The sequence below is a fragment of the Natrix helvetica genome (assembly GCF_964273705.1).
Source record: "Natrix helvetica genome assembly, chromosome: Z".
Lineage (NCBI taxonomy): Eukaryota > Metazoa > Chordata > Lepidosauria > Squamata > Natricidae > Natrix > Natrix helvetica.
Window position 1 is genome coordinate 136,576,901 of NC_138554.1, and position 23,691 is coordinate 136,600,591.

Here is a 23,691-nt window from a genome sequence, read left to right on the forward strand (position 1 = left end):
AATCTCCTCTTATAAAACCTCCAGTGTTGGAGCACCCACAAGTTGTTAATTCTTATAACGGTTACAGAATTTCTTTTTAGTTCTAGGTTGCTTCTCTCCTTGATTAGTTTCCACCCATTGCTTCTTGTCCTGCCCTCAGGTGCCTTGGAGAATAATTTGACTCCCTCTTCTTTGTGGCAACCCCTGAGATATTGGAACACTGCTATCATGTCTCCCCTGATCCTTCTTTCTATTAAACTAGACCTACCCAGTTCCTGCAGCCGTTCTTCATATGTTTTAGCCCCCAGTCCACTAATCATCTTTGTTGCTCTTCTCTGCACTCTTTCCGGACTCTCAGCTTCTTCTTTTATATTGTGCTGCATCAGGGGTGAAATGCTACCGGTTCAGATGATCAACTGTGCAACGATCAGCTGTGCTGCATGATTTATATTCGCTAGAAAGCAGGAAATCCTACTTTCTAGTTAATCTAATTCTTGCAGCACAGCTGCTCCCCTTTCCTCACTATTCTACTTACCTTTGCAGACTCAGAAAAGGATTCTTAATCCTCCTTTTTCAGCGCTGCCGTGTGCATGCATGCGCGAAGTGAACCTGTAGTAGATTTCAGAGCATTTCACCCTTGCGCTGCATCTTAGCTGGAGACAGGGGCTGGTTGAAATAATGAAATTTTGGCCTAAGCCAAGATAAGAAGCAATGTTTCAACGTCACTTTAGTCCAATAACTATAATTGAAATAGTCAATATGCAGCCTAACTGTACCTGCAATCTATGAAGTTTCATCTCCAGCCCATTTTTAAAAAGTAAAGACAATCGCTAATCCTAAATCAGAAGCAGGAAAAGAAGGAATATTACGTGATTTGGTTGAGTAAAGTTCTGTGGGTATCCAGTATCTTAGCTGGAATGAAGTGGGAAAGAGGCCACAAAAGAAAATGATTATATTGTGGTTGCAACTGTGGAATGCTTCCATAAATCTGCTTGTTTGTAAGAGTGCACTAAATCCAGATTTTTTTTTGAACAAAAAAAAAAAACCTCCAGAAGGGAATCCCCCCCCCCTCCCAGGGAAAAAGATTGTGAGTTGGTGTGCTGCAGCGCCCGACTCTCTTATGAACCTATAAAGTGGTTTGATTTGTTTATGGTTTGGTTTGTTTGTGAGAAAGCATGTAATGAGAATGCAGCTATTGGGATTTATGATCCCAGCAGGTGGCAATGTCTGGCTTATCTTAGAACAGTGGTCACCAACTGGTGGTCCTCACAAAAATTATATGCATTTTTTATATTGCACTAAATCAGGCGTCCTCAAACTACGGTCCCTGGGATGGATACGTGCAATGAACGCTTGTGTTGCTGCAGAAATTCTCCCCCTTCGGGGGCTTTTTGTAAGGGTCAGAAATTCCGACTTGGGGTCTGCTTCAGCCTCCTGGTGTGGGGCTTTGGCCGAAGGCTGGAGGGAAGCAAGAGCCGGAGGGCCTTGTTCCAGTGGGACTGCATCATGGCCTGGAACTGGCTGACCATCCCAGCCCACTGAGCCTCCAAGCGCTGGAACCTGGCCTTGCACTCCCGCAGGTCTCCCCTCTGCTTGGAAAGCCTATGCTCCTAGTCCTCAGTGAGGTGCTTCTGCTGAGCCTCCTTCTCGGTCAGATCCAATTTGAACTGAGCTGTTTTGCCAACTCTTTCTCATTAGCTGCTTAGCTCCAACAACTCCTTCCTGTTGGGGCCCTAAGGAGCCCAGGAGGGCAGGCAAGGAGTGGCTAGGAGGGGAAGGGCAAGTAGAGGTCGGCGAGGTGCCCCTCGATGTGAGTGACATTGAGTTGACCACGCCCACCCAGTCACATGAACCCCCCCAGCCACACCCATCCAGGCAGTCATTAGGCAGATCATATTAGTGGTCCGCAGGATTTAAAATTATGAATTTAGAGGTTGGAGACCCTATTCCAGTCCAATCCACTGTTCAAATAGGAGACTATACTTTTCAGGCAAATGGAGCACCACAACCTCTGGAGGCAAGCTGTTCCACTGACTCATCCTTCAAACCTAGAGGAAATTTCTGTTAAGGGTTGTAAACTGCAACTATTCAGTTAAGGGTCAAAGTTACAACAGCCCTGAAAAAAGTGGCATGACTTTTTGACCCTTAATAAACATGGCAGCATTCTCACGGTTACACGATCAAAATTCAGAAGTTTGCCAACTGACTCATATTTATGACTGTAACAGTGTCCTGGGGTCACTGATCCCCTTTTGCGACCTTCTGTCAAGCCGAGTCAATGGGGAAGCCAGATTCACTTAGCAACCGAGTTGCTAACTTAACAACAGCGGTGATTCCCTTAACCACTGTGACAAGAAAGGTCATAAAATTGGGCAAAGTTCTCTTTAACAACTGTCTTGCTTAGCAACAGAAATTTGGAGCTCAATTGTGGTCATAGGTTGAGGACTATCTGTATCGCAATGTAAAGAAATAGAGGCATACGAGGAGATCATATCAATCGTTAAAAGTGGTCATGTATGAAAAGTTGAAAAGGGGACATTGTTGTCCAAGCTGTTTAAATTAAAAATTTGTTTGTATGTTGAAATGCAGCTAGAGAGGATGCAGTTCAGATGGGTCCAGCTGTTGCCTGCTAAGCTATGCGTTAGCTATTTTTATTTTTATTTAGCAAGTAGCTATCCTGTTGATCAAAGGTGAAAAAGCAAACAAGGGAATTTACAGTGATTAAAAAAACAAACCACAACAAACACCATTATTTAGTGCAGAGCAAAACAAAAACAAAAACCAACCCCATGTAAATAAGTCATACTAGCAAGTAGTAAAAATGTTGTAGAAGATATCCAGATTCAAGGCATAGATTACAGGGGAAAACTAGAAGGTCTTTAACAGAATTGAATGAGAAAGACAGAATGGCAGAAAGTCAAACTTAGATGGAGGAGCAAATCTATCCACCGGGAGTTTTTTTTCAACCATGGCAACTATAAGACATGTGGACTTCAATTCCCAGAATCCTCCAGGCAATCATGAGTGGATTTCAACTCCCAGATTTCAACTCCCAACTCCTAGTTAGCATGCTTCTGGGGGAATTCTGGGACTTGAAGTCCACACATCTTAAAGTAACCACAGTTGAGAAACACTGCTCTAGGGAAATTTGAACAGAGGCATTTAATCATGCTTGATGTACATATTAAAAAAAACTTTAAAAATTGATTAAAATACTGACGTTGATGTGGAGGGTTCAAAAGATTAATATTCAACCGAATCCCACACTTTTTCTTTTTAGGAACGCTGGATAAATGTATGGAAAATTATTTCAATATATGATTTCTGTGGTGAGATTATTTGTATGTACAAAGATGGAAAGATTCAGCATTACCTGTCAAGCAGAGATGGTTGGTGAAATTGACTGAACTCGCTGAGCTGAACAAATAGACTTTGATTAGAGAAAGGTTATTATTGACATTCATCAGTGAATTGAAATCTCATATGGACTTTTTGTGGAAGAAAGAAAATAACTTTTGTGATTTATGGTTTTGATGATTGCAGAACGAAAGGAATTATGATGAAATTGGACAAAGTCAATTTATTAGAATTGTATCTATAACTGCCAAGAGGGATATCGGAAGGCATATCTTATAAATGCATTTCATTTTTTTTTTAAAAAAATTCTACTAGCCGATAACCTGGCGTTGCCCAGATATTTATTTATAGGGGGAAAATATCTGGTCCAAACGTAATTTCTAATGTTGGATTTTCCACCCTTAACAAGAGGGAGCCACCTTGTGGAGTAGTGTGAAGCCGTCACCATGGCAACTCCACAGCACTGTACAGTAGAATCCAGTACGGCACAACAGGCTGTATCTTAACAGAACACCCCCCCCCCCCCCGAAGGATGTTAGAGGTGTCTTATCCCCACAGTATTTTTCTCCAGTGAGTAAGTCATCTATGTACCAAGTTTGGTTGACATTGTTCACGGTGTTCCAGAGTTATGCAGGTAAACACACAGATACACACACACAGCCATTTATATATAGATATCTTCTCTGCAATCTTCTTATATGGTTCTTTTTTAAAGTTTTTTTTTATTTTAATTAAACAAAAACACAAAAAAAGAATCATCCTTCATTACATCTTGTAGAAAGCGTATTGATTGGTTACAGATAACTTTTGTACATTTCTTCCACAGTCATTACTTATAATTCATATTAGATTATACACTTTAAATCAAAGATCTTTATATATCTTACTATCAATGTGCCACAGTTCTCATTTGACTACAATTATTTGAACGTGCTTTTACCTCAATTCATACTTAAAGACACAACCACATAATGGCATTCATTAACTATTTCAAAAATCCTCCAATAACATTACACCTTTATGACATATTCTAAGTAAAAGTCAATTAATAAATAATAATAATAATAATAATAAATTTAAATTTATTAGCCGCTCCCTTTCCAGACAGGACTCGGGGCGGCGTACAGTGGAGCATATAAAACATATACAACACATAAACATACATATATACAGGACATACATACACGGAGGAGGTAACAAATTTCATCACATTGGACAATTAAAAGTCACCATTAAAAATACCCCAATTGTAAAACACAATTTAAAATTTAAGGTTTTTAAAATTTAAAAGAACTGTCAGGAGGAGTAAGAAAAGTTTACGGTTGAGCCAGGCCAGATAATTGAAAGAGGTGGGTCTTCAGCTGTACACGGAAGGAGCGGAGATCGGAAGTAGTCCTGATGTCACGGGGGAGGTCATTCCACAGGGCTGGGCCCGTCACAGAGAAGGCTCTGCTCCTGGGTGTCGCCCCCCGGCACTGTTTGGCGGACGGCACCCGAAGAAGTCCCTCTCTGTGTGAGCGGATTGGTCGTAGGGATGTATGGGGCAGGATGCGATCCTGCATGTAACTAGGCCCTGTGCCATGAAGCGCTTTAAAGATCATAATCAAAACCTTGAAACGCACTCGGTAGACTACAGGAAGCCAGTGCAGCTCGCGCAGGAGAGGTGTTACAGGGGAGTATCTAGTCCTCCCCATAATCACCCGCGCGGCCGCGTTCTGGACCAACTGCAGTCTCCGAGTGCATCTCAAGGGAAGCCCCATGTAGAGAGCATTGCAGTAGTCCAGGCGAGACGTCACTAGCGCATGGGTGACTGTGCGTAGGGCATCCCGGTCCAATAAGGGGCGCAATTGGCGCATCAGGCGAACCTGATGGAATGCCCCCCTTGCCACGGCTGTTACATGGTCATCCATGGACAGGCGGGCATCTAGGAGGACGCCCAAATTGCGCACCTGTTCCATGGGGGCCAGTTGCACGCCCCCGATGGCCAGAGATGGAAGCAACTGGTTGAACCGGGAGGCCGGAAGCCACAGCCACTCCGTCTTGGAAGGGTTGAGTTTTAGTCGGTTGTCATCCATCCAGACCCGAACCACCGTAAAACGGTGCCCCTGACTCCCAGCCCCTCCAGCCGGTGCAACAGGATACCATGGTCGATGGTATCGAACGCCGCCGAGAGATCTAATAGGACCAGGATAGAGGAACAGCCCCTATCTCTGGCCCTCCAGAGATCATCATCCAATGCGACCAAGGCCGTCTCCGTGCTGTGTCCGGGTCGGAAGCCGGACTGGCGCGAGTCTAGATAATCATTCTCCTCCAGGTGACGTGGGAACTGTTGTGCTACCACACTCTCTACAACCTTCGCTAAAAAAGGAAGGTTGGAGACTGGACGATAATTGACTAGGTCCATTGGGTCCAGGGAAGGCTTCTTGAGCAGGGGCCTCACCACCGCCTCTTTCAAGGCGGTCGGTAGGAGCCCCTCACCCAACGAAGCGTTCACTAGGCCCAGGAGCCAGTCGCGTGTAACCTCCCAGGATGCCAGTACAAGCCAGGAGGGACACGGGTCCAATAAACATGTGGTAGGTCGCAGACGTCCACGCAACCTGTCCAAATCCTCGATGGCAACCGAGTCAAACTCCTCCCAAAGCGATCCCTCAAGACTCGCCGCGGGCGTCTCAGATGGACTACTGAAAGGGGCCCATCCCATCCGGATTTGAGCGACTTTGTCCTGTAGATATTTCCCAAACTCCTCTGCTCTGCCCTGTAAAGGGGCTTCCCGCGGTCTCTCAAACAAGAGGGAGCGAGTCACCCGAAACAGGGCGGCAGGGCGGTTATCTGCGGACGCAATAAGAGCGGCGCAATATTGACGTTTGGCCGCTCTTAATGCCACAAGGTACGTCCTCAAATAGGCTCGTGCCTGTGCTCGGTCGAATTCGGAACGGGAGGATCTCCAACGACTCTCTAGGCGTCTCTTGTGGCGTTTCATCACCCTTAGCTCCTCGGTAAACCAAGGGGCCAGGGTGGTTCGTCGCCGCAGGAGAGGCCGCAAAGGCGCCACCCAGTCTAGGGCCCCGGTAGTCGCACTATTCCATGCGTCTACCAGGTCCTCTACTCGGGGGCGGGTCAGGTCCACAGGAGGTGGCCCAAGCTCCGTCTGGAACCTATCTGGTTCCATCAGGCGCTTGGGGCGGAACCATCTAATACCTTCCGGCTCCGCCTCCCCGCAGCGGGGTGTAGCACCAGGGAAGTTAAGCCGGAGAAGTGAGTGATCTGACCATGACAGGGGAACAATAGTTGGGTCCCCTATTCCCAGATCACTCGTCCACTGGCCAGAGACAAAGACAAGGTCCAACGTGTGGCCTCCCTCGTGAGTAGGGCCCTGAATTAACTGGGTCAGGTCCATGGCTGTCATGGAAGCCATGAACTCCCGAACCCCCTCAGATGCTTCTCCCATCGACGGCAGATTAAAATCCCCCATCACTACAAGTTTGGGGGTCTCAACCGCCACCGATGAGATCAGCTCGAGGAGTTCAGGCAGGGCCGCTGATGTATAGCGAGGAGCCAGGTATACTATCAGCAAGCCCAACTGCCTCCCTGGGCCCCATCTCACGACGAGGGACTCACACCCGGATGTCTGTGGCACAGTGAACTCTCTCGGCTCCAAGTCTTCCCGGATAATCACTGCTACCCCACCGCCCCTTCCCTGGGCCCGAGGCTGGTGAAATGCTCGATAACCTGGCGGGCACATTTCCACGAGGGGTAGACCTCCCTCGTGGCCCAACCAGGTCTCGGTTATTCCTGCGAGGTCCGGCTCCCCCTCCGAAATTAGATCGTTTCTAAAGTTTCTAAACCTTTTTTTTCTTTTTTTCAACTCGCTATTTAGAGTTTGTATCCAAGTTTCTTTTGCCAAAACCAGAGCATATATATTATTATTAAACAATATCCTTTGACATTTCCTTGTTGTTATTATAGTTGGCTAAAAATCCCTTACTATTTATATCCAACCTCCTCTCGTCAAACCCAAAAAACATTACACCTTTATGACAAGATCTGAATAAAAATTGGTTAATAAAATTTATAGGTCTTTTTCCCAGATCGCAATTTGCAATTTATATCCAAATTTCTTTTACTAGTTTGCCAGTACATGTATATATCATTAAGCTGTATCCATTATCATTTCATTATTGTTATTATAATTAATTATTTGTTAACAAATAAACATTTAATAACAATCTAAAACAATCTAAAAATTACTAAATTCCTACTTTGGCTTATAGGAAACAAAGTTCTTTATTGAAATTTAATAAGTAATAGGAAAAATAGTTAAAATAAAAGGAAAGGTTTTAATCCAAAAGTCAAAAACTAAATTCACAAAAACAGAAGAAGAAAAATTAATCCGTTCACTTTAAGAGGAGAAATAAAAAATGTTGCAAGCACTTCAATCCACAAAGTATAGTTACAAAGAAAAAAAAAAGCTTTCCAGAGCAATCCAATATAGATTAATTTCGCCGCTTAATTCTTTTGCTTAAGGATTTAATTTGGCTTTAAAAAAGTTTCTTTGGGCAGTCTTTCTCAGAACAGAAAAAATACCTCCTCAGATGGACTCACTTTCTTTTTTCACTTCCTTCCTTCTGGAGCCATCCCAACTTCATCAGCCTGGGGCTGCCTGTTTACCGCCGGCTTGAAGAGCTTCCCTTGGGTCAATCAGGGACTTTGCAGTGTCCCTGAGACCAGCAAGGCTTCGTCTTCCTGATCACCATCTCTGCGGGACAGTTTAGGTCCAAATGGACCATCCAGCGGCAAAAGTATCAACGGCGCTTTGAGGCCACACATTGTATCGTCGCGACGTTGGCTCCTCCTTCCCTTCTTATATGTTTGAAGAGGCCACTTTAATCATGAATTGGGTTGAAAACTTCCTAAGAAATGATCATACAAGATCAGTGTTTATGGGTATAATGCAGGTCTAGTCCTCGACTTATGACCATGTTTGAGCACAACATTTCTGTTGCTAAGTGAGACAGCTATTAAGTGAGTTTTGCCCCATTTTACAACATGTCCTTGCCAAAGTTGTTAAGCGAATCTCTGCCATTATTAAGAAGGTAACATGATTCCTAAGTCAATCTGGCTTCCCCATTGACTTGACTTGTCAGAAGGTCACCAAAGGGGATCACGTGACCCCAGGTTACTCTGCGACCGTCAGAAATAGAAACCGCTTGCCAAGCGCCTCAATTTTAATCATGTGACCGTGGGGATGCTGCAATGATCACAAGTGTGAAAAAGTCACTTTTTTCAAAACTGTTGTAACTTTGAGCGGTCACTAAATGAGTGGTTGTAAGTCAAGGACTGCCTGTATGTACTTATTTATTTATGAAATTTCAGGATGACCCTGGAAAGCTGTTTTCACCCTGTCTAAAATCAACCAGGATCACATGTACCAGTAGTTCTTATGATCAGTTGCTTAATAAACATTCAAAGATACAATCTATAGTAGGGGTGTCAAACTCAAGGCTCGGGCTGGATCTGGCCTGCATGGTGCTTAGATCTGGCCTGCAGAGTTGCCCTGGAAACAATGACGGACTAGCTTGCGGTGCCTCTGCCAGCGAAAACAGAGCTCGGAGGGCTGTCGCAGCCAAAAATGGAGCTCGGAATCCCGTTTTTTGCTGGCAGAGCACTTGGGCCACCACATCAGAGGTGGTATTTACCTCTGTGAACCAGTAGCAGCGGCTGCAGGAGGCTCCGCCCACCCCCCCAATATAATGCGCGAGCTCTGCACAAAAGGCAGTGTGCAGGTGCAAACTAGCGCGCATGCTCACATCTGCGAATTGGTAGGGAAGATAAGTGAATCCCACCGCTGCACCACATGCACCCCCGATGTTCTATAGGGAGAACGAGGCAGGCAGGAACTGAGGCAAGGCAGGTTGAAGCTAACACACCCTTTATTAACAGTTTAACACGGCAAAATGCGAGGCAAACCTTGAACCGGCAAACAGCAACGTTTGATAGCTGACAGCCCTTTTTATACCAGAGCTGTCAGACGCTGAACCAATAGAATGGCTGCATTCTCCCGCCAGCTGGGTGCTCACGTCTTAACCAATCAGGGGCCGGCAATGATAGTCAATGGCGTCGTAGCCTCGAGGACTTAACACCAGACACAAGTGATGTCTAGCTGGCCATGGCCACCCCGGCCCCCTGAGGTCATACATAACTCTGATGCGGCCCTCAATGAAATCAAGTTTGACACTCCTGATCTATAGGAACGTACGGCCTGGATCCACATTTCCAACAATATGACAGCTATTTGCACCCCTGCTTACATGATCACATGAAGGTTTTGTCGAAAACCGCACTTAACTTCTGGTTTCGGGAAAAAGCACATATAGCGAACAATGGACTCGCTTAATGACCATATGCTTAACTATGGCATTTGCTTAACAACCACTCTGTTCAGACAGCCACCACATTCACTTAAAGACTGCTGTGAAAACATAAAATCAGGTTGGTCACATGACCAATCCTTTTTATGACTTTTGTGTCTTACGACGATAATGGGCAGGCTCCATTGCGGTCATAACTCGAGGTCTAACTTAACAATTCAGGGTTTTTTATGATTAATATCTCCACTTTCCATGACATCTTGAAAAACGTGCCAGCATTTTGCTAGATCAGAAAGCTGTGTTCTCTACGTAGGTGAGATTCAGAAATATTTTCAAAGTCAGCCTTGTGTCACAGTCCTTGTTTCCTGGCCTTGAAAAGGTGAAATTGTTAAGTACGTTGCTAGGTTTTTCTTCACATTTGATGAGGGTGTTTTTTTCCAGATTATCAACCAGTAAAAGAGGATTTCACATTTCATCTTATTTCATGTTTTGGCTTGCACAATCCTTAATGAACTTCAAGTCAAATTGTTGCCTAAAAACAGGGGTGTCCAAACTTGGGAACTTTAAGACTTGTGGACTTCAACTCCCAGAATTCCCCAGCCAGCCTAAAAAGGATAGTGTTTTTCTTTCTCCCCCCCCCCCATCTGTAACAGTGCAAAAACTCCCAGATACCCCTGTTTTCCCCAAAATAAAACAGGGTCTTATTCTCTTTTGACCCCCAAAATAAGCACTTGGCCTTATTTTCGGGGAGGGCTTATTATTTTTGAGGTGCAGGAGGCGGCGAGCATGATCACCTCACAGCTGCTGCTGTGTTGCAATATTTTCGGGAATGTCTTATTTTCGGGGAAGCAGGGTAGCTTTTAGGAAATTGCTAAAAATAGAGCTTTTCCCCAAGAAGAGGGTTCAGTGACACTAGCTGAATCTCTTCTCAAGATTTTTTCACTCCTTGACTGTGGTTTTCACACTTCAAATTGTGCGTGGCTTCTACTGGGTTGTGTTGGACTCTCAGGTTCACATCTGCAAAGCAGAAAGATACCGGAAGCCTTTTTTCCCCACTCCTAACTATGATTAAAAGGGAGAGGTTTTATTGAAATGCAGCACAAATGACACACAAATTAAAACTAGAAGCTGGTTTTTCAGTTCACCAAAATCATCTGTCTTTTAATAAAATTTACAGATCAACTTACAACTATCTGTTTAGTGTAGGATTCACAGCACTGAAAAAAGGGGGTTACAACTTACAACGTTGCAGCGTTCCCTACAGGAATGTGATCAACATTTAGAGCTTAGCTAGTAGTTTACTGGCTGGGTTCATGTATCATTTAACTGTAGTTTAATCTTGGTTTATTGACTCAACCACAATCAAACTAGATTCAAATGTTAAGCAGAGAAGACAATCTAGGGTTACAAAGCAGCTAAACTGAAATCAAACCCCAGGAGGTATTTTATGCCTACTAAGCCTATATCTCTTAATATAAAAATATATAACCTGGAAATATAAATTCTGTTAAAATTGAGCACCTGGATTGGATTGAAAAACTCTTGATGACCACTAGATGGCAGCTAAAGAGTTTCCTGTACCTCTCAGCTGCCCTCTAGTGATCACTAGAGTATTCTATTCTATTCTATTCTATTCTATTTTCTATTCTAATTTTTTTATTTCCTATTCTATTTTCTATTCTGTTCTATTCTGCATTCTGATCTGTTCTATTTTATTTTCAGTTCTATTCTATTCTATTTTCTATTCTATTCTGCATTCTGTTCTATTCCATTTTCTGTTCTATTCTATGCTATTCTACTCCTATTTTATTCTATTCTATTCTACTCTACTCTATTTACTCTATTTTTTATTCTATTTCCTATTCCATTCTGTGTTCTCTTCTGTTCTAATCTATTGTACTCTATATTCTATATTCTATTTTATTTTCTATTCATTCTATTCTATACCATACTATATTCCACTCTATTATATTATTTTATTACTTCGTTGGCTTTTATTATTTTAGCCACCCTTCTCTTCAAGGTGACTCAAAGCAGTTTACTTTCACATAATCTTAAGATTATCTCACACCCCATGTGAGATCGACTTCGCTAACAACCACCATATGATTAATTTAACAACTACAGTGATTTCATGAACAACCATTGGAAAGAGGTTGCGAAATTGGATGTGACTCGGTTAACAACTGCCTGGCTTAAAAGCTGGAATAGACATTCTATTCAAGAATTTGTGGTTGTAAGTTAAGAATTCTCTGTATTAGCCAGAAAAGGAACTCTTTGGCTTCTTATTTTCAATTCAACCTACAATATTTATATCTACAAGGAGCAAATTTCTACTTAATGGAAGTTACTTGCTGCCTGCCAGCTAGAGGTAGTCCCAGGGTAGATTTGATTTAAATCAAGTCAATTTAAATCACGAGTAGAGAGGCTTGACTTAAATCATACTTTTTTAAAGAGCTACTGTCGTCTCTGTCCCGCAGCAGCTCCTCTGACCCGCTGTTGACTCAGCGACAGTCCCATTCACTTCAATGGGACGGCTGGTGATTCGGCAGTGACACAACCCGGTGAGGGATGAGGCAGGCAGCAGGTGACTGGATGTCCACTAACAGGCGCTGCCCATGATGGATCTGAAATGACAGGCGCTCTTTGATATTTATATTTATAAGCTGCTTAGGTGGTTTCACTTTCATTTTCACTGCTTGCCCTTCCTCCTCACGCTTAGCGCCTCTGGTGGTGGTACAGATGCATTTCTCTTCAAACAATGACAGAGTTTGTAGTGTGCATAGATTTGCAAAGCAATGGGATGAAGGAATATTCCTGAACTTTGTTTTATGATTTATCTCATGGTCACTGTGAAATTGTGTCAATGAGTCAATGCAGGGCATGTTATCACAGCTTGCAGAGTTTGAAGTCATTGAATGGGTTCACCAAAAATGTAAAAATATTGCAGAATGCACAGCCTCATGCTATATAACTAAGCTCCCTTTCATGCTGAATAAACTAAATTATTAATGTATCTTAAATAGAAAACTATCTTGAGATAGATTTTTATTCCAAAAGCATTTTATTAAAATTTAAAAATCTGATTTACATTTTTTAAACATCTGGTTTTTAATTTAAAAAAAAACATTGATTTTTACCTACCTTGGGTAGTCAACAACTTACAACCATTCATTAGCAACCATTTGAACTTACAAACTGACTTATGACCTGTTTTCATACTTATGACCATTGCAGCATCCCCATGGTCATGTGATCAAAATTCGGGCACTTGACAACTGGCATGTACTTATGACAGTTGTCCTGACCCAGGGTCACGTGGTCACCATTTGTGATCTTCCCAGCCAACTTCCAGCAAGCCAAACAACTTAAAAACAAGCCAGAGAACCTGGATTCACATAACATTCATCTGCAGTGATTCACTTAAGAACCATTGGAAAAAAAGATCATTAAATCAGGAAGCTCTCATTTAATCACTGCCTTGCTTAGGGTGAGTTTTGAAAACTTCTGGATATACAAATTGCTGCTGACACCTGTCCCTATTTTAGTCATAAGGTGAGGACTACCTGTGCTTACTTTATCTAATGGGCATCCTAGAAACTACTCCCAATTCCCTTCTCAAACTTTTTCTTCCATTATCAAAACCTCTTATCCAGTGGTGGGATTCAAAAAATTTTACTACCGGTTCTGTGGGCATGGCTTTGTGGGGCATGGGTGTGGCTTTGTGGGCGTGGCTTTGTGGGTGTGGCAGGGGAAGGATACTGCAAAATTCCCATTCCCTCCCCACTCCTGGGGAAAGGTTACTACAAAATCCCCATTCCCTCCCCACCCCACTAATTTCCTTTCCAGCTCCGTTCTCCTGTTCAGGGCAACAAAAGAAGATCAGCTGGGAGGCCACAGGGGCGCGGCCAGCCTATTTGACTGTTCAGGAGTCGGGAGGTAATGGGGATTTTGCAGTATCCTTCCCCTGCCACGCCCACCAAGCCACACCATGCCCCAAGCTACGCCCACAGAACCGGTAGTAAAAAATAACCCGAGGACTGTACTGTAAAAACAATATGGAATTAATATTGATGCTATTTCAACCAATGACCATTTTCAAATGTATTTTTGTACAGGTGGGAATTTTAAAATCAATTGTTGCAATTGAAAAATGGGTTCGACTGTCATTATCCAGAGAAAAACCATTTTTTACCAAATTTTCAGTTATTTACCCAGGTTTGAGGAGGCCGTTCTCCAAAGCAGTGTTTCTCAACCTCAGCAATTTTAAGATATGTGGACTTCAATTCTCAGAATCCCCATAACTAGCTGTAGTTGGTTAAGAGAAGCAAGAGGACATGAGTTCAAATTCTACCAACTAGAGTTTGAATAAGGGTTCCATGACCAATTAAAGAGGAATGGGATAGAGAGAAAACAACCCTGAACTGTTAGTTGCTTATCATTTCCTTCTTAATCAGGGTTTCTGCAATTATTATTTTTTAGAAAATTAGCAAGTTCTGTAGCTTGAGAAAGTTTAAAACCCACTGATTTGGGCTCTGCATGGTGCAAATTTTATGTCTTTTTTTGCACGCATCAAAAGCTACACTGGCTATCTCAAGCTTTGAAGCTCTGGTGTGTGTTGCGGTAAGTGCCATTTGCTTCCCTCACTCACAAGGTTAAGCTTCTGTTTACTTTTTGTTTTACGGTGCTTATTTTAGCATTTACATTATGTACACAATCTGTTCTGAGTGCAACAAATTCAAGCTGGTGTAAAAAAAAGGGAGGAGGGGAAGAGCTAATGGTAATTTCCTAAATTCCTGCGGAAAGCAGCAAGTGAAACAGAGAGAAGCAGATGGATCCTAGATTGCAGAATTGTTGTTATAGAATATTTTGGCCTTGTAGAAGGACAATAGAATAGAATAGAATAGAATAGAATAGAATAGAACACAGAATGTAGAACAATCAGTGGTAGGTTGCTACCGGTTTGGACTGATTCAGGCGAACCGGTAGTTCTGACGATCAGCTGGCCCCGCCCATCTTGCCCTATCTTGTTCAATATTTCCTTCTTTCTGACTCAGCTGATTCGCGTGGCACAGCTGATTTCTGCAGCTCCACTGTTTTACTTAACAGGGCTGCATTAGAAGGTAAGCAGCTGAGCTTCAAATTGCTATATTTTGAATGATGCGCATAAGTGCATTAGGCATGCGCAAGGCACGCGATCACCAAACTGGTGGTTAAACCAGTTGTGGCCCACCACTGAACAGAATAGAATAGAGAATAGAATAATAGAATAGAGAATAGAATATCGAGTAGAATAGAATCGAAATAGAATAGAATAGAGAATAGAATAGAATAAAAACTTTATTGTCACTTTAAATGTACACTAATCAGCATACATTAAAATGAAATTTCATTGCATACAGCTCTCAAAGGGCCTCCACCTCTAATATACACTACATAAACATGAAATATGTTACATGACACAGAGAAACAACACAGTCTATCGTGTTTTCCCCAAAATAAGACAGGGTTTTATTTTCTTTTGCCCCATGAAATGGAGGGGAGGGTTGTCCAGGGGGCTTATTTTTTTGGGGGGGGGTATATTTTTGCCCACCTGAAAAATGTGGCATGGCTTTAGTTTCAGGACATGTCGTATTTTCGGGGAAACACGGTAGTTCAGATGTATATATGTACATGGCGAGAGAAACAAATCGAGTTTTTCAGATAGACGGCATAGGGAACAAAGCTCTTAGAGAATCTGGTAGCCCTGCTAGAAATACTTTGAAAACCCCTCTCAGAGGGGAGCAACAGAAGCAGAGACCGTGAAGTGGGTGTGTGGGGTCTCTCACAATGCTTGGAGCTCTAAGCACATAGTACTTATAAGCCGCATCCTGGATAGCGGGAAGTCAGCTTCCTATAATCTTCTCAGCTGTCCTCACCACTCTCTGTATGTGCTTTCTATCTGAGGTTCTGCTGCCACCGAACCAAACAGGGAGGCCATTTATTAAAACATCCCCAGTCATTCCTCTGTAGAAAGTGGCCAGGACAGAAAGAGGAAAGATGTGCTCTCCTCATCCGACACAGGAAACACAGATGCTGTTTTTTACACTTCACTAAAATGAAAGTGGATTCAAACCTCCTGCCTAAAACACAGTGAGGCTTATGTCTCAGCTGTCTGGCTGCCTTAATAGTTTTCCAGGGTGAAGGAAGGAACCATCTACAGGCAGGGGAAAATGTGTTTTTCCTCAGAAACGTTCAGCTTCGTCAGTTGAGGAAGAAGCTATGAAAATCTACTGTTAGATCCCTTGCAATTTGCCTGCCGAGCAAATAGATCGACAGAGGATGCTGTTAATATGTCTCTGCACTACATCACGTTTACATTACGGTGCCGTTGTAACTTTGAATGGTCACTAAATGACAGTTGTAAGTCGAGGATTACCTAATAAAAGGAGGATATACACTAAATACCGTATTTTTCAGAATATAAGACACACCTTTTCCCCCCAAAAAGAGGGTGAAAATCTGGGTGCGTCTAATACACTGAATACAAAATTTTTGGCTTCCAAAAACCCCAACCCCTTCACAAAAATGGATGTGCAGAGGGTTTGGGAGGCCTGCAAAGTGCTCCTAGGGGGAGAGGAGGGGAGGGGAAAAATGAGCAAAAGATGGGCTGTTTTTGCTCTGGTTTGCCCCCCACCCCACCCCCGGGAGCACTCTACAAGCCTCCTAAAGGCTATGCATGCCCCCTTTTTTGGCAAAAAATTTTTTGCTCGTTTTTGCCCCTCAGGAGCACTTTGCAGGCCTCTCAAACTCTCTGCATGTTCCAATGGACCGCCACTATTTTGTTTTTTAGTGACCGTGTGCATAGTTCACTGTAAATTGTTCTGCGTAAGTATGAAGAACAATTTACATTGAACAACACATATATGCGCAGCAAGTGTCTGGCACGCATGGGTTGCAAACCGGTAGTAAAACCAGCAGCCTGAGGTAGTCCTCAATTTCTGACTACAGCTAGGGCCAGAATTCTCATAGCTAAGCAAGGCGGTTGTGCCTGATTTTATCACCTTTTGTGCCATCAAGTGAATTGCTGCAATTGTTAAAGGTGAACCGTGTGGTCATTAAGTAAATCCAGCGTTCCCCATTGACTTCACTGGAGAGTAAGGCCACCAATAGCAATCACATGATGCTCAGTAAGTTGCAACTATCGTAAAAGCGTGTCAGCTGCAAGCAGTCAAGTTTGATCATGCGACTGTGTGGGATGATGTTAAGACAGTTGTAAGCGCGAGGACCACTAAGCATTTTTTCACTGCTGTTGTAACTTTGAACGGTTGCTACATGAATGATTATAAATCAAGAACTATTTGCAAGTGGGCATGGCTAGTCAAGTGAAAAGAAGGACCAGGGGAGACATGTGACAGCAGTGATCCAATATTTGAGGGGTTGCCACAAAGAGGAGGAGATCAAGCTATTTTCCAAAGCACTTGAAGGCCAGACAAGGAATAATGGATGGAAACTGATCAAGGAGAGATTCAACCTGGAAATAAGTAGGAACTTTCTGACAATGAGAACAATCAACCCATGGAACAGAAGTTGCCTTCAGAAGTTGTGGAAACTTCATCCCTGGAAGCTTTCAAGAAGAGACTGGACTGCCATTTGTCAGAAATGGTGTAGGGTGGGGGGGGGGTTGGACTAGAAGACCTACAAAGTCCCTTCCAACTCTCTTAATCTGTTAAATCTTGTACTTAGATCTAGCCACATATGATTTGATCTTGCAGCTCTGGTCTTCAGACCCTCCACAGGTCAGGATCCAACATTATTCAGTTTGTGGTGACTCTCCTGTCGAATTTTGTAACTCATGCTACTTCATTACCTTTTTGTTGACCGCATTCGTATTTTGATTTAATTGCTTTTCAGGAACTATGCAACAGGCACGAGCAAAGAACCAATATGTTAACAATTATTCTCTGATGCATTCTTTCAGTGACGTGCAGTGAGGTTTATGACTGGTGAGGCACTGACACAGTGCTGGGTTTCAAATATTTTTAGACTTGTGGACTTCAACTCCCAGAATTCCACAGCCAGGCATGCTCAGTTCCAATTTAAGGGCGACAGCATTTGTTTTTCTCCTTTGCTCCTTCTTTCTTTTTCTTTTTCTTCTCCTTCCCCTCCTTCCTCCCTCTCTCCCTTCCTCCCCCTCTCTCAAACACACACACACACACAGAAATTGGATTGGACTATCTCTCCTACCCCTTCCCTCTCTCACTCACTCTCAAACAAACCCCCCCACAGACAAAAGTTGGATTGGATATCTTTTCCAGTGGCTTGAAAGCAGCTCCTCTGCCATCCCCCCCCCCATTCCCCTGCTGCCTTTCCCAAACACCTCCACAATTGCAAATGCAGCCTGCTGTCTGGGTGGGAAAAGCCTGGAACACAATAAAGCCCACCCACCACCTCCTGCTGGCAGGCTGGGGTGAGAGGAGAGGCAGAGAAGCCGGAGGGGAGCTGAGCCGAGCCTTCCAAAAGAAAGAGGCTGGGGGGAAGTGTGTGTACTACAGCATGGCTCTTTGCCTGGCTTCATGCCTCCTCCTGTGGTCTCCTCAGTGCTCACTTGTGCTCTCCCTCCCCAAGTGTAGTTTGATTGCAGGTGGAGCCACGTTGCCTTTTCAAACTTGTAATCAGTGAAGCTGGGCTAGATTTTTATATAGTTTTAGCCAGCTGTGTGTGTGAGAGAGAAATGAATGGGGGCCTGGGGAGGAAGTCACTACACTTGGGGAGGGAGAGCACCAGTGAGGTTAAGATTAAGCAGAGTCATCCACGGTGAGGCAGCAACTAGCTCAGCTTTTTCCTTTTACTTTTTTTTTTCATGATGAGAGTGGTGAGGCTGTGCCTCACTTGCCTCACCTGACTGCACGTCACTGCATTCTTTGTATGAATTGGTTCATTAGAGAGGCGTCGAAAGCTGCAAGTTAAGGGTCACCTTTTGGTTGTTGTTCTTTTCTAATTGCTCATTTTCTTGGTTTGGGGTGAGAGGAAAGGGCTTAATTCGAAACAGCAAAGGATAAGACCAAAGAATGAGAATTTCTCAACAATCAGGAGATCTTAGAGAGAACGCGATTGAAATGCTTTCTCTTTTTCTTTTTGTGTTGTTGTCGTTATTAAAATAGCAGTTAAGACGTTACACAGCTGTGATGAGTGCACTGTAAGAAGTCCTGAACGGCCAGATTGAGGACAGACCATTCTGGAGAAGATTTGGCACTAGAATACTATGGAGCCCACCAAGTGGTTGGTCCGATTGTTGTCATCAGAGGTATCATCAGGGAGGTGCGGTCAGGGGAGGCAGGGGAGGCAGAGCCTCACCGCTCTCATCATGAAAAGAAAAAAAAGGGAAAAGGGAAAAGGCACACGTGGTCCAATTCCCTGCCTTCCTGAGTCAACATGAAGGGGACCGCGGAGCACACTCTGCTGGCTCGCACGGCGCAGTCCCCTTCATGTTGACTCAGAAAGGGGAATGGGACCACGTGTGCAGGAGGCTGAGGCTGCCTCAGCCTCCTGCACACGTGGTCCCTTTCCCCGTCTTCCTGATGACATCACCAGCCTCACCAACCATAAACCTCACCGCACGTCACTGGGTATCATTATGCTTTGTCAACTATGAAAGACAGGGAAAGGTTTTTGACTATACAGGTAGTCCTCACTTAGTGACTTCTTGTTCAGCAACCATTCAAAGTTACAACAGTGTTCCACAAGAAGACTTATGGCCGGTCCTTGAGGTTGTGGCTGTTGCAGTGTCCCCCACAGTCACGGGATCATGGCAACTGGCACACAGTTCCAATGGTCACAGCTTCCCACAGTCACATCACTCTCACTTCTGATCTTCACTGCCAGCTTCCAATAATTCAAGTCAAGGAGGAAACCAGCCACCACCCGATGTTGTGCTTAAGGACTCCACAGGATTCCTTAACAACCACAACCCGAACTGTCATTGTACACTGAAGATCGCATTTAATTCCGTTGTACAGGGTGCAGTGACAATAAAGTAAACTAAACTAAAGATCTGTCATCACAAATGAAGGCGCATATACAATATGTGTCCCAGGATAATGCTGCAGGATCCAATCTGAGTCTGTCACCGGGTCCAGAGGTTTTGTCTTCTGAACTTTTGGATTCGTGCTGGAGCCCACCTTCAAGGAACTTCTCTGTAGCCTGTCATCCTGATTGCTAGAGTGGAGGCTGACAATCAAGTCAATCAATCAATCAATCAGTGCAAAGACTCAGTTCCTTTGAGAAGATCATAAAGCTAATATAGGTGGAAGGAAAGTGTAGAAGAGGACAACCAGCAAGAAAGTAGATGGACTCACAGTATTGATGAGTGCACTATTAGAAGAACAACTTGGAGACAGACCCATCTGAAGAGATCACTAAGAATTGATACCAGTTGGATGATACATAATCAATGAATGAATGAATGCAAATATCTTCTTTGTTGTCCATGATACCGATAAAGATGGATGGAAAGAGAAGAAGAAGACAACCAGCAGGCTGGGATCAAAGCAATGTGGGGGAGAAATGAACTATGAAGTCACCAAGAGTTGATATGAATTTGGTGGTCCATCACCAAGGAGGTTGAGACAGTTTTGCTTCTGGTGAGAAAGTGGTTGAGAAGTGGGAAATAAAGGTTGGTTACTGGCTAATCTAGTGGGGATAAAAATGAAGATGGACAAGACCTCGGGCAAGATCAGAGGATCAAGATCAAGAATCCAGAGATATTAGACAATGCACTGCTGCTGGGGAAGTCCATTTATGGAGGAATTGAAGGCAGGACACCAATGTATCCTCATGGTGACAACCGATATTGAGAGCAGGCAGTGACCATGAAAAACATTTCCCAAAAGTCAAGAATGATCCTGTGATTGAAGCCTCATCCATTTGGCATATGAAAGTGGGTGGAATTTTCTACAGTCGTGGTCGCCTTGATTTTTTAAAAAAAAATCTTCACCCTGCAAACCTATTCACCTGCGTTATTTTCATCCTTTCCTTGTCTCTCTTCTCAAGTTTAATAAAAAGAAGGACCAGGGGAGACAGGATAGCAGTGTTCCAATATCTCAGGGGTTGCCACAAAGAAGAGGGAGTCAAACTATTCTCCAAGGCACCTGAGGGTAGAACAAGAAGCAATGGGTGGAAACTAATCCAGGAGAGAAGCAACTTAGAACTGAGGAGAAACTTCCTCACAGTTAGAATAATTAATCAGTGGAACAGCTTGCCTCCAGAAGTTGTGAATGCTTCAATGGTTGAGGTTTGTAAGAATAGTCATTAGAAGAGATTAGCCATGTACAGGGCCTCCTGCTTCAGCAGGGGGTTGGATTTGGAGGTCTTCTAGTCCAATCCCCTACTCAGGCAGGAAACCCTATACCATTGCAGTCAAATGGCTGTCCAATCTCTTCTTAAAAACCACCCACAACTTCTGGAGGCAAGTCGTTCCTCTGGTTAATCGTTTTAACCGTCAGGAAGTTTCTCCTCAGTTCTAAGTTGCTTCTCTCCTTGATGAGTTTCCACCCATTGCTTCTTGTTCTACCTTCAGGTGCTTTGGAGAATAGTTTGACTCCCTCTTCTTTGTGGCAACCCCTGAGATATTGGAAGACTGCTATCATGTCTCCCCTGGTCCTTCTTTTTATTAAACTAGACTTACCCAAATTCCAGCAACCGTTCTTTATGTTTCAGCCTCCAGTCCTCTAATCCTCTTTCTCTTTCTAGAGTCTCAACATCTTTTTTAACACCGTGGCGACCAAAACTGGATTCAGTATTCCAAGCGTGACCTTACCTAGGCATTATAAATATACTTCATAGATTCTTTCCCATTAAAATATTTCCCATTTTGGTTGTGATAAATGGCCACAGGGAAGCAAAAAGCTGAAGTGCTCACTTGTTCTAAATCTCCTTTTATTTCTCCTGATTGATATTACAGTGAAGTGTTTTGGTGACTCACTGCAGAGCCAGTAAGTAGTTCCTCAAATGTTTAATTATGATCTGTGTCGATCCTAGCTCATTTCTTCATGGGGAAATTTCAGGGTGTTGTTTTTTTAAGAAGAGAGAATGAGAAGTAGAAATACAGGGGAATACAATCTGAAATGTGTTAATGAATGCCTTTAATCGATTGCAACCTTGCGGCTAAAACACATCCTTGAATCTTGGGAAAAGCTCAAATTATTCCACTTTATAAGAAAGTGAAAGATTATTCGTTGGTTGAATTATACAGCACTTCTCCCCTGTTGAATTAGGGTTTTGAAATTTAAACTGCAGTTCTGGAGGGGGAAATGTGCAATTTTATTTAACCCAGATGTCATGACTGCAAAGGTTTTATTTATGGGAAAAAATATAACCGCTAATGCAGTATAGGCAGACATACAATAGTTCATTTAGTGACCATTTGAAGTTATAAAGGCACTGGAAAAAAGTGACTTAACACTGTTTTTCATATGACTTTTGCATCATCTTCATGGTTACATGATCAGAATTCAGACACTTGGAAACTGATTCATATTTATGACGGTTGCAATGTCCCTGAGATATGTGATCACCTTTTGTGATCTTCTGTCAAGCGAAGTCCAGGGGAAACCGGATTCACTTAATAATCATGTTACTTAGCAGTGATTCACATAACAATTGTTCCCACTTTAATGTTTTGCTTAACAACAGAAACCTTGAAATCAATTGAGGTCATAAGTTGAGGCCTACATATCTTTACTAATCTGGGCACTTTGATGTGGGGACTTCAGCTCCCAGAATTCTCCAAGACCTTTGGCCGTTGCTGAGAATTCTGGGAGTTCAAGGCAACCACCAGACAGGGGGACTTCAGTTCACAGAATTCCCTTGGTGGTGTTTATCATTGCTGGAATTCCAAAACCACAAATGGCCCAGAATGCAGAATCCTGCAATGATGGAATGACTTACAATTATGAAGGATGGAATTTCAGTACCCTTGATCTAACCTTGGCAACTTTAAGACTTGTGGACTTCAACTCCCAGAATTTCAGCCTCTACTTTGCTTGCTTGCTATCGGCTGCCATAGAAACGGAGAGGGAGGGGGCTTGAGGTATTTGGGATGGGGAATTTATGGTGCTGGAGGAGTTATCAGGAGGGAATTTGGTTCTCACCATCTTCTGCGCATGCTGATGGTCTGGTGTTTGGACTTGGTCAAGGTCAACCATCTTTGCATACCAACTGAATGAGGATTTTGAAGATGCACCCCACATGACACCTTTGGGAGTTGCAGATTGGTCATTGGGTTGGGGTGATTGGGGGAGGGTGCTGGGCAAATGTTTGATATGTACACGTTCGTGCCTTTTTGGCTCAGATCTTGCTTTTCTTTCGCTGCTATCTTTTCATAACCAGTAAAAGTATATTTAATTCCACAAGCAAAGGAGTTGGGAGTTTCCTTTCTTGGCTATTGATGGAGGCGTGCCTGGCATTAAGCAAGATCTGGCTGAGGAACTCTGGGAGTTGTCCACAAGTCTTAAAGTTGCCAAGACCCCTGTTCTAGATGGTATTCATCAATCATTGGCAGCTTGAACTTCAGTGTACTTCAACTGGCTGGGCAATTCTTGGAATTGAAGTCTATGGGCCTTCAAGTTCCCAAGTACTGGGCCAGGGAACAGGGATTAGGGAACCCTAGTCTAGGCTACTTTCATAAAAGTAAGGCCAGATTGTACTACATTGGATTGGTTAAGAGCCACAGCTCTTAATGTGGTGAACTACAAGTTAAAGCATCCTAGGAATTAGCTTAACTCCATCCATTCTACTTGTATCTTCTCCATTACCTCTTGACCATAAGGAGCATAAAACAACTTCCTTATTACTTCTGAGACTAGAGCAATGTTCTCAACCTTGAGAACTTTCTGGCTGGGGAAATTCTGGAAGCTGAAGTCCACAAGATTGAGAAACACTAGCCTACATTGACCAGGAAAGTCTCCATGTGCATTAACAGAATACCTTGTTCTCCATTAATTCTGGT

At 43.3% G+C, this 23,691-nt stretch overlaps 1 protein-coding gene across 3 annotated transcripts in view; it reads left to right on the forward strand.

The window, feature by feature from the left end:
* Window positions 1–23,691, forward strand: part of CRHR2 (corticotropin releasing hormone receptor 2) — a 142,864-nt gene that overhangs the window by 17,337 nt on the left and 101,836 nt on the right. Inside the window, exon 1 of one of the 3 annotated variants that reach the window (XM_081970229.1) lies at window positions 14,767–14,827. The exons of the other annotated variants lie outside the window; for them this stretch is intronic. The gene's annotated coding sequence lies outside the window, so the exon portion shown is untranslated. Of the gene's footprint in view, window positions 1–14,766; window positions 14,828–23,691 lie in introns of those variants that run through there. 3 annotated transcript variants of the gene reach the window in all.